The sequence below is a fragment of the Pipistrellus kuhlii genome, unplaced genomic scaffold (assembly GCF_014108245.1).
Source record: "Pipistrellus kuhlii isolate mPipKuh1 unplaced genomic scaffold, mPipKuh1.p scaffold_m20_p_62, whole genome shotgun sequence".
Lineage (NCBI taxonomy): Eukaryota > Metazoa > Chordata > Mammalia > Chiroptera > Vespertilionidae > Pipistrellus > Pipistrellus kuhlii.
Window position 1 is genome coordinate 150,096 of NW_023425565.1, and position 10,820 is coordinate 160,915.

The following is a 10,820-nucleotide window of genomic DNA, read 5'->3' on the forward strand; positions in this document are numbered from 1 at the left end:
AGTGAGGAGTGCCTTAGCTGGGCGGCTCTGATTTAGGGTCCCTGTGAGGATGCAATCAAGCCGACTCAGTCTCATATGAAGGCTGAGCTGAGGGCCCGCAGGATCCATTTCTAAGCTCAGTTGTGGCGGTGGGCAGAGGCTCAGCTCCCCACCACGTGACCCACCCCAGGGCTGCGTGAGTGTCTTCAGAATGTGGTGACCGGGTCTCCCAGAGCAAACGACTCAGAAGAGAGGCAGCACAGAAGGCCCAGCCTTTTCTGACCTGATTTTGGAAGCAGTCTGCTGTCACCTTGGCCACGTTCTGTTGTACACTGCATGGAATGATGTCCTCAAAATTCATGTGTCCCCAGAACCTCAGAATGTGAATTTATTTAGAAATTGGGTCTTTGCAGATGTAATTAGTTAAGATAAAGTCATTTTGACAATGGTGGGCCCCCAATCCAATGACATGTCCTTATAAGGCCATGATAAGGCCATGAGCAGACACGGAGACACAGAGACGCAGGGCGGAGAGCCATGTGACAACTCAGGCAGAGATTAGAGTGATGTGCCTATGCACCGAGGAGCGAGCCATGGCACGGATTCTCCCGTAGGCCCTGCCAGCAGCTTGATTCCAGCCTCTCGGCCTCCGGAACTGTTGCTGTAAGCCCCCTGGTTTGTGGTTACTGTAGCCCTAGGAGACAAATACATGTTTGTCACACATATTCCTGGTCCACTAGGAGGAACCATGAGGCCATGAGTGATCGGAGGTGGGGACGCCAGGGCTGCCTAGCACATTGCCTAAGCTGCTCCATTTATTCTTCGGGCCTCAGCAACTATGGCTTTCCTAGGATGCATGCCCGACCCCATGTGCTCAGGGCAGGTTCCTGGAGAATCCAGATCGCCTTGGTAACACAGTTTCACTGGGATCATTTCCAATCTTTCTCTCCTACTGGATTGTAAGGTACAAGTTGAGGGTGGTTCTATCTTGATTGCTCCTGCTCACCCCTATCCCTGGTGATAGGGCTTGTCCAGCATGCAGGAGATGCTCAATGAATACATGAGTGACTGTTAGATGTGCTGTATATCTGCTACTTCTATGACCCCTCCATCATCAGTGACCCTCCCCTGAGGCTCCAAATGATAGAACTCACCCAGACCACTCAGCATTGCAGTGCAGAGCTGAGGTTCAAACTAGGTCTGTCTGTCCAAGTTCTGGCTTTTCTCCCACTGCACGGACACCACCTCACACCATTGCCAGGGGTGGGTGGGGCTTCATAACTGAGTCGAGCCCTGAGGAAAGGTGCCTGTCTCAGTGCAATGCTGGAGAAACACTCGCCTACCACAGGAGTGGCCAGTTGTGGCCTTTCCCTGGGAATAGCTCACTGACCACCACTGCCAGCACCCGCTGACCACAAGGGTCTGCTCCCGCGGATAGGCTCCCACCAGTAACTCACAGTGGAGGCCAGGCCAGAGCACTGAGAACAGGCTCACTGATGGCCTAGGAATAACAGCAGGGAAGCAGAGCCCACCCAGGCTGTAGGAGCAACAGGTGGCTGTGTCCCATGACCCATTGTCCCTCTCATCGGGAATCATGTAGTTGGGGTCAGAGACAGACATTTCCCAACCTCCCTATGGCTAGGCATGGTCATGTGACCACCTACTAGTAATTCTAGCCAATGGAATATTAGCAAAAGTACACTCGAAACCTATATGGCCTTATTAACCAATGTCATTCCAATAAGTATAATTAAAAATAAAATTATAAAAAGTGAAAAGAAACAATGACGAGGGCTTGCTTAAGGCAAAGATAAATGTTTACTAAAAAGTTATATACCCGGGGCACGACTATCCACCATGACCTGCCCAGTGGGGCGTTACGGGCAGGTCGCCTGGAAGGTTACTTTCGATGGAGCCTCCTTTCTGTCCACAGGACCTGAGGCAGACAGGTGAGCCGGGGCCAGGCAAATAGGGAAACTGAGGCAGATAGTGAACGGCCAAGCAGTTTACAGTCTCCAGTAAATCGCAAATTCCTATCTTCCTTAATCAAGGACACTTACTAGTAACAGTAATTGGTTTGCACTTCTCCCCCACCAGAGGGTAAAAACTTAAATCACCCTCTTCAGGGAGACAGAGAGCCAGAATTGAATTAGTGCCATTTGCCAGCCACACCCAAGGAACAGAAGAAGTAAAGGAAATAAATCTCATTTTGACCCATCGACATAAAACTGATGAATATTGCACCATAGCTAAGAATTGGAAACAGCCTAAGTGTCCATCAGCAGATGAGTGGATTAAAACACTGTGGCACATCTACACAATGGCATACTATGCTGTGGTAAAAAAAAAAAAAAAAAAAAAAAAAAAAAAAAAGATGTAGTTTTTACCATTTGCAACAACATGGATGGAGATGGAGAGCATTATGCTAAGTGAAATGAGCCAGTTGGAGAAAGATAAACATCACATGATCTCACTCATTTGTGGAGTATAATGAACAACATAATCTTATGAACAAAAACAAAAATAGATCCAGAGACAGAGAAGCATCAATTAGACTGCCAAACCTCAGAGAAGGTAGGGGAGGGTGGGGGTAAGGAGCAGAGATCAACCAAAGGGCTTGTATGCATGCATATAAGCCTAATTAATGGACACAGACAACAGGGGGTGGGAACATGAATGGGAGGTAGGGGGTAATGGAGGTATAAGGACACATATGTAATACCTTAATCAATAAAGAAATAAAAAAATAAATAAAAACACAAAAAAACTGATGAATATTCTACTGAGATCCTCCCCTAAGACTTCCCCTAAACTCCCAGTCTTTAAAACCTCTCAATCCCTGGCAGGTGTTGCACATTGGTTAGAGCGTAAGTTATGGACTGAAGGGTCATGGATTCTTGATTCCCGGACAAGGGCACATACCTCTGTTGTATTAGATAGTTTGGTTCCTGCCCGCCCCCACCTGGTCGAGTGCATGGGGTGCATGCAGGAGGCAACCAGTTGGTGTGTCTCTCTCACATCATCAATGTTTCTCTCTCTCCCACTCCCTCCCTTTCTTCCACCCTCTCCAAAATATCCTTGAGGGAGGATTAATTTAAAAAACAACAGCCTCGCCGAGACCTGTTTGGCTCAATGGATAGAGTGTCGGCTTGGGGACTGAAAGGTCCCGGGTTCGATTCCGGTCAAGGGCATGTACCTTGGTTGCGGGCATATCCCCAGTAGGGGGTGTGCAAGAGGCAGCTGGTCGATGACTCTCTCTCTCATCAATGTTTCTAGCTCTCTATCTCTCTCCCTTCCTCTCTGTACAAAATAATAAAATATATATTCAAAAAACAACAACAACAACAACAGCCTCAAAACAAAGGACTCCAAGTGCACGCCCCCCCCCCCTCCTGCCCCCAGGAACAAGCCTGTGCCTTACCTTTCCCTCCTTCCCCCACAGGTGTGACTCCTAAACCCTAGGGGACCCCACGAGACTTGCCACCAGGGAATGACGGGGCCGTGGCAGCTCCTCGGGGCTAGCTCCCTGACCCTAACCCCAAAGCCCCTTTCCTCTGACTTCTTAGTGAGCCAAAGCAGCCAGCCTGGGCTCATTTCCCGGACTAACCCCCTCCTGTCGCTTTTCTTCTCTCTGAGGCCCTTCCTGCTCCACTGTCCTCAGCTTTCGTAAATGTCCTCTCAATGTCACCTGGACTCGCCCTGCACCAAGTCAAGAACCCACACACTCCCGGCCAGCCCTCGGCAGATCCGCTCAGGGCCGGGTCCCTTTTCCAGTAATAGATACGACCTGTCTTTATTCAGGGGGTCTGGGTCTGCGAACTGGGTCAGCTCTGGGAATGGAGGGGTGTAACTCTCTGCTGTTTTGATCCAGGTCAGACTTTAATTCACTTCACTTGAAACCTTCTGGCTCATACAAATCAAGTATTTAGTAAACTGCCCATCTGCTTCACCTCTTGGAACACCATGATCAATTAGTCAACAGGCAGGTCCCTGCAAGTCAGACTATTCCGATGGCTGCCTGCGCTCTGAGGTCTTTTATGGTAGCCACACCCAGCTTGCCTTTGGCAGTTAAGAGCTGTCACTTGGCCTTTGTCACCCTAGGACTGGTTATCCCCATTGTACTCAGGCTCACTAGCTCAGTCACAGCAATTTCCACTGTAATTTCCGAACTACGGAGAAGCGCGATCACAGAACTCTCTAAGGATGCTGTAGCTCCCTGCCAGAGTTATTTCTCCCAGTCCTGATAAAAGGAACATCCTTCTAGGGTGGAGAGATCTTACATGACAAATCCACCTAATGCCCCTAAGCCTCTGGATTCCTTCTTTTACAGTAAACCAAGGCAGTTCTGGCACCAGTACCTCAGTTACTGTGGGCCACCTAAGCAGCCAAATGTACCGTCAGAGCCCCCTTTCCCCAGCCAACACCCAACTTGCAACATTAAATCCAGAATCTCTGTTTGGTGGGCCCATATCCTCCTGATTCAACTTGATGTTCCTCCCACCAATAATCACACCCTTTAGATTCATCCCCACACATGTTCCTTGGATTTCTGTTTGTATAAATTAGAAAAAAAAATATGTAATTATGGGAGGTACATTGGACCTTATGGTTCACACTTTGTACCTCACCTCTTGGAGCCTTTGAGACTTGAGTCTAGTCAACAATCTGGAAGCAAAGAGGGGTGGTGTCATCTCAGGTTCTTCAGGTAAAGGAGGGCTAACATCTTAGGAGGATAAGAGGGCTCTTCTGTCAAAGCTGGCCCCGCAGAATTGAGGTTCCACGTTCCCAGTTTCACTGGGATATTTCCATGCATGCTCTTTCCAGCTTTCAGGATCCCATTCCTTCCCAAACAGTCCTTCACTTAATAGCAAACACCATACAAGTCTGAGACTTCAATTTGCTTTGTTATTTGCCACTCACAGGATGAGATTCTGTGTTTGGTTTACAGAAATCTCAGACTGGAAATACAGGGCAGCTTACTGCACTAATGTTTAAGACACCGAGAGATCTTTCCTATGGTTCAAAATTCAACAGGCACAGAAGGTTATGCAAGAACACTCTGCCTTCCCACTCTGGGCCATTTCCTACATGTCCCTTTAGAATGTCTATACGCACAGATAGCATTTTATCTATATACTAGTGGCCCGGTGCATGAAATTCATGTGTGGGGGAGGGTGTCCCTCAGCTTGGCCTGCACCGTCTGCAATCCGGGACCCCTTGGGGGATGTCCCTGTGGGATTGAGCCTAAACCAGCAGTCGGACATCCCTCATGCAATCTGGGTCTGCTGGCTCCTAACTGCTTACCTACCTACTGGCCTGCTCGCCCCCAACTGCCCCTCTGCCAGCCTGATCACCTTCAGCTGGCCTTCCGTCCTGACCTGATCGCCCCTAACCACCTCTGCTTCGGCTCTGCCACCATGGCTTTGTCTGGAAGGATGTCCAGAAAGTCTCCTGGAAGGTTTCCTGGTCTAATTACCATATTACCCTTTTATTAGTATAGATTATTTCATTTGTACCAAATACTACCCTATTTCCCCGAAAATAAGACAGTGTCTTATATTAATTTTTTCTCCCAAAGTTGCGCTAGGTCTTATTTTCAGGGGATGTCTTATCTTTCCATGCGCCAGGTCTTATTTTCGGAGGATGTCTTATTTTTGGGGAAACACGGTATCTAGTGAACCCCTTACTAGTACTTCCTAAAGAGAATCCTCATGAACATGAGGTATGCCCCCGTTCTTAGAAAACTTGCCCTACCCTCTCCCTTCTCCCTTCTCCCCTCCCCATTTTTGGCTCAGGGTCCTTGGAAGACAGGGCCAAGGGCAAAGCCCTAGCAGCTCTATAACCCACTCAAGACTCTGAAAGCTCTGGGGAGCTCAGAGTCCTCCTAAGATGCTGGCCTGCTGCCCTTTCCAGAATGGAGCTAGACACAGCAGGGGAAGGTGAGGGAAGGAAATGGGTCCAGCCTGGCTCGGGGCAGGAATGACAACTTCCGTCCTGCCCACAGCAGCCCCACAGTGAGGCTGAGCGTCCATCCAAGGGTGTCTGGCACGATTTCCTGTAACCTCCCACAGGAGAGAGGGAAGCTCCTGCACCTAGCTTCCCTAAAGAGACAGGTGCAAGGAGGAACAAAGCCTGGTCTCCATGCGCAAGCTGCCAAGTGGCCCGATCCCTCACAGGAATTGTGGAAAACATTTTTCACTGCTCTTGGGAAGACATAAGCATCCAATGCCCCTGCTGGCCCCAGGCTTTGGGACTTGTCAGCGCTTACCTATGGCCTAACCCCACTCCACAAGCAGAGGTTTACAGCTCTCACCTGCGCCCTAACCCCTTGACCTCCTTGGGCTGCAGTGTGCCACCTGGGACATGATGGTGCAGGCAGGGGATTTGAAGGCTCCTGGACAGGGCCCGGCAGGCCCTGCACTAAAGAGGTTGCTGGTCCAGGTCTGACTCTGCGGCACCCCGTTTGTGTTTCATGCTGCCCCGTTGGGGGACTTGTCTCTGCTGTTTGCTTTGACTGTGTCATTTCCCCTTTGCCTCCCCGACTTTCAATCAAGTTTTAGAGCCTCATAACCACCCCATATGTGTATTACTGGGCCCTCTTCTCTGTTTGAGCCCTGGCTGATACAGATGCCTGCACTGAAAACAGTTCCAGAGAAACAGACTCTTACGGATGAGTTCTCTGCATTGGCTCTGTTGCTGAAGTTGCTAGATTCAAAGGCACTGACCCTGCCTTTAGTGTTAAAGAAAGTAAGGGAAGTCCATGTCAAGATGTGGCAACAACTTGGATGATGGTTATGGGACATCTGTAACCAAATACCTACAGATGGCATGTGTCTCAGTAGCCACATATTTGCTACTTTAGAATATTTTAGTCAAAATGATGAGTATAATGTCATTGAGTGGTAGCTCCTATATAAGCTGAAGAAAGTGGAGAAATTAGAGGATGCACTCAGGGCTTCAAACCCCAACTCAAACTCTGCATTAATGACCTGAAATCTTCTATTGTACATATGCCCTATAACACAGCAGAACTCCACAACTGGTATCTCAGGGTTCAAACTGTGGCTCCACCACCTACCATAAGAATGGCCTTGAAGAAATCACTTGGCCTCCCTGGACTTCAGCTATCTCCAGTCCAAATGAGAATATTTATAATGTCTGCCTCAAATGAGTACAAAATGCATGTTCCACGTAAGTAACTGGAAATATAGGTAAATTGGATCACAATTATAAACTCTTTTTGCACCAAAAGACACTGTCAAGAAATTGAAAAGAAAACCAATCAAATGGGAGAAAATATTTGCAAATCATATATCTACTAAGGGTCTAATATTTCTTATAACTCAACAACAAAAAAAGTAAACAACACTATTTAAAAATGGACAAAAAACAAATAGATGTGTCTCTGAGGAAGATATTCTTTTTTTTTTTTAAATCAATCTTTATTGTTCATATTGTTACAAAGGTTCCTCATTTCTTCCCCCCTCCACCAGGTTCCCACCCCACCCTCTGCCCCTCCCCATCCCCCATTGTCCTCATCCATAGGTGCAGTTTATGTTCAGTCTCTTCCTCCCTCCCTTTCCCTGATAGTAAATCCCTTTTCAGATAGTAAATCAGTTACTTAGCATTTTCTCATATCAATAATACCACCACATGCCCAATGATACATTTCACACAAAAGATATTTCCAAATAGGTCAACCAGCCTCATACAGGCCCCACCCAAGGCACTCACAGATCAACACCCCAGCCCTATACTAACTCAACACATCCAGATCTAAGCCTTCATCACTTGATTCAGCAGACCCTCAAGTTCCCACAAAAGTTTCCAGCCATGTCTGAGAGGCAACCGTGGGGCAGGGGCAGGCGAAGAGCGAGCTGTTCCGGGCCTGGCTGTTCCGGGCCTGGCCTCTGTTGCTCTGGTTCGTTCCACAACCAGCTGCTCCGGGTCTGGTCACCGCTGCTCCCGACCTAGTTGCTCTGGACCTGGCTGCTGCTGCTCCAGGCCTGGCCACACCCGACCCAGCTGCTCTGGACCTGGCCGCTCTGAGCCTGGCAGCCGCTGCTCCGGGCCTGGCCGCACAAGACCCGGCTGCTCCGGGACTGGCCGCTCCCAGCCTGGCAACCGCTGCTCCGGGCCTGGCTGCACCAGACCCAGCTGCTCTGGGCCCGGCTGCCCCAGGCCCGGTTGCTCCGAGTCTGGCCGATCCCAGCTTGGATGCTCCGGGCTTGGCTACTGCTGTTCTGGACCTGGCTGCTCCCAACCCGGCTGCTCTGGGCCTGGCTTCTTCGGGCCCGGCCACTCCGGGTCTGGGTGTTCCTGGACTGGCCTCCCTGGGCTTGGCTGCCTCCGCCTCAGGCCTGGCTGCCACTGCCCCAGGTCTGGCTGCTCCAGTGCTGGCTGTTGTTGCTCTGGTTCTGGCTGCTGCTGCTCTGGGGCCTGGCCGTTGCTGCTCCGGGCCCGGTTGCCATTGCTTTGTGCCTGGGCACTCTAGGCCTGGCCGCCGCTATTCCAACATTCTGTCCTTTTTTTTTTTTTTTTTAAACGCATTTATGTTGCAATGTTGGCTGGTGAGTTGAGTTCTGACTTAGTCTTTGAATTTTCAAGATCTTCTTTGTATTCTTTCTTAAGTGATTTTACTATCTTTTGCTCTCACTTGATGTCTTCACATTGAGAACTTTCATTTCTTCCTCCTGTCCTGGGAGCTCAGCAGGTTGGCCTGTGGCACCCCTTTGTTCTCTGCGGGCTCCCGCGCTGCTCCAGCCTGTTGCCGGGGTCGGCGCTGCCCAGGAAGCAGCCCCCGGCCTTGGCTCCGTTGCCCACGCTCAGAGGTCAATGGCTCAGGGGCACCCCCCCCCCTGGGGGCCCCGTCGCCCGGCTCCTTGCTGGTGCCCGGCTGGCCGGTGTCCGGCAGGGGCTCCTGCTCCCTGTCGCATTCCTCCAGTCTGGAGCTTTTTTTTTCTCCTTCCCGCTAGGGGAGTCCAGGATCAGAGTCAACAGACTGTCCTCTGCGAGCATTGCACTCGACTCTGGGGGCTCCACTTTTCGCCACTCCCCTGGGATTCCACCTCACAGCCCCGTCTCCCCCTGCCCGAGCCTGGGTCCCCAGGGTCTGGTTCAGGACTGGGGTTCAGAGCAGTCCGGACTGAGGCTCAGCGCCGCCAGAGGCTTTGTTTCTTCACGTTAGGGTAATCCAGCATCAAAGTCAACATTCAGTCCTCTGCGCACAATGTGCGTGCGACTCCGGGGGCCCTGCTTTTCGCTGCTCCCCTGGGATTCTGCCTCACAGCCCCGTCTCCCCTTGCCGGAGCCTGGGTCCCCAGGGTCTGGCTCATAACTGGGGGTCAGCACTGCCGGTTAGGGGGTTTAGCCCAGGCTGGGAGTTTTATTTCCTTCCTGCTAGGGAACGCCAGGCAGCACCCAGCCCTCTCCTCCTCTCCGGCTGCGACCTCTCCGCTTGCGCGCAGCATGTCTCCGTACCTTAGGCTTTTTTTCAGCTCCTCTGATTTTCCTTCTGGTTTTCTCTTTCCTTCTTGTTGTAGAATTTTCAGTCAGTCGACTACCTGTAGCTCTGGGCGATGTCCACTCTACATTTTAGTTGTATTCCATTGAAATTGTTGTGTGCTGCTGCGGTTAGGTGTCTACCCGAGCAGCCATCTTGGATAACCTTCTCTGAGGAAGATATTCAAATGGCCAACAAGCACATGAGAAGATGATTAATATCATTACTCACAAGGGATAAATGCAAATCAAAACCACAATGAAGCCCTAACCAGTTTGGCTCAGTGGATCCTGAAGGGTCCTGGGTTTAATTCTGGTCAAGGGTATGTACCTTCGTTGCAGGCACATCCCCAGGAGGGGGTATGCAGGAGGCAGCTAATCAATGTTTCTCTCTCATTCATGTTTCTAACTCTCTATCCCTCTCTCTTTCTCTCTGTAAAAAAATCAATTAAATACATATATATTTTTTTAAAACCGCAATGAAATATTACTGCATACCCACTAATCTGGTTAGAATTTGAAACAACAGAAACAGAAAATGTAAGTGTCCACCTCAGGTATTGGGGAGGCTGAGCCACTGGGCTCTATAGGACACCTAGCACACAAAACTAGCCTACCAACTCAGGGAAGCAGCGAAAATGTGGAGACAAGGAAACAGATCACTAACAAAAGAAATGGAGGAAAGCAAATGACTGGATATAGAGTTTAAAACCACAGTTATAAGGTTTTTCAAGAATTTCCTAGAAAAGGCCAATACATTTAGTGAGACCCTGGAGGATATGAAAAAGGACCAACTAGAAATTAAACATAGACTGACTGAAATAAAAAATATTATACAGAGACCCAACAGCAGATTAGAGAAATGCAAGAATCAAGTCAAAGATTTGAAACACAAAGAAGAAAACAACTCTCAACTAGAAAAGCAAAAGGAAAAAAGAATCCAAAAAGTTGATTGTGTAAAAGGATAGTGTAAGAAGCTTCTGGGACAATTTTAAGTATACCAACATCAGAATAATGGGGGTGCCAGAAAAAGAGAGAGAGCAAGATTTTGAAAATGTATTTGAAGAAATAATGACAGGAAACTTCTCCCACATGGTGAAAGAGACTTATAAGTCCAGGAAGCACACAGAACCCCAAACTAAATGAATCCAAAGAGGACCACACTAAGACACATCATAATTAAAATGCCAAGAGCAAAAGACAAAGAGAGAATATTAAAAGCAGTAAGAGAAAAACAGTTAGTTACCTACAAGGGAGCACCCATGCTACTGTCAGCTGATTTCTCAACAGAAACTATGCAGGCCTGACAGGAGTGGCAAGAAATATTCAAAGTGATGAAT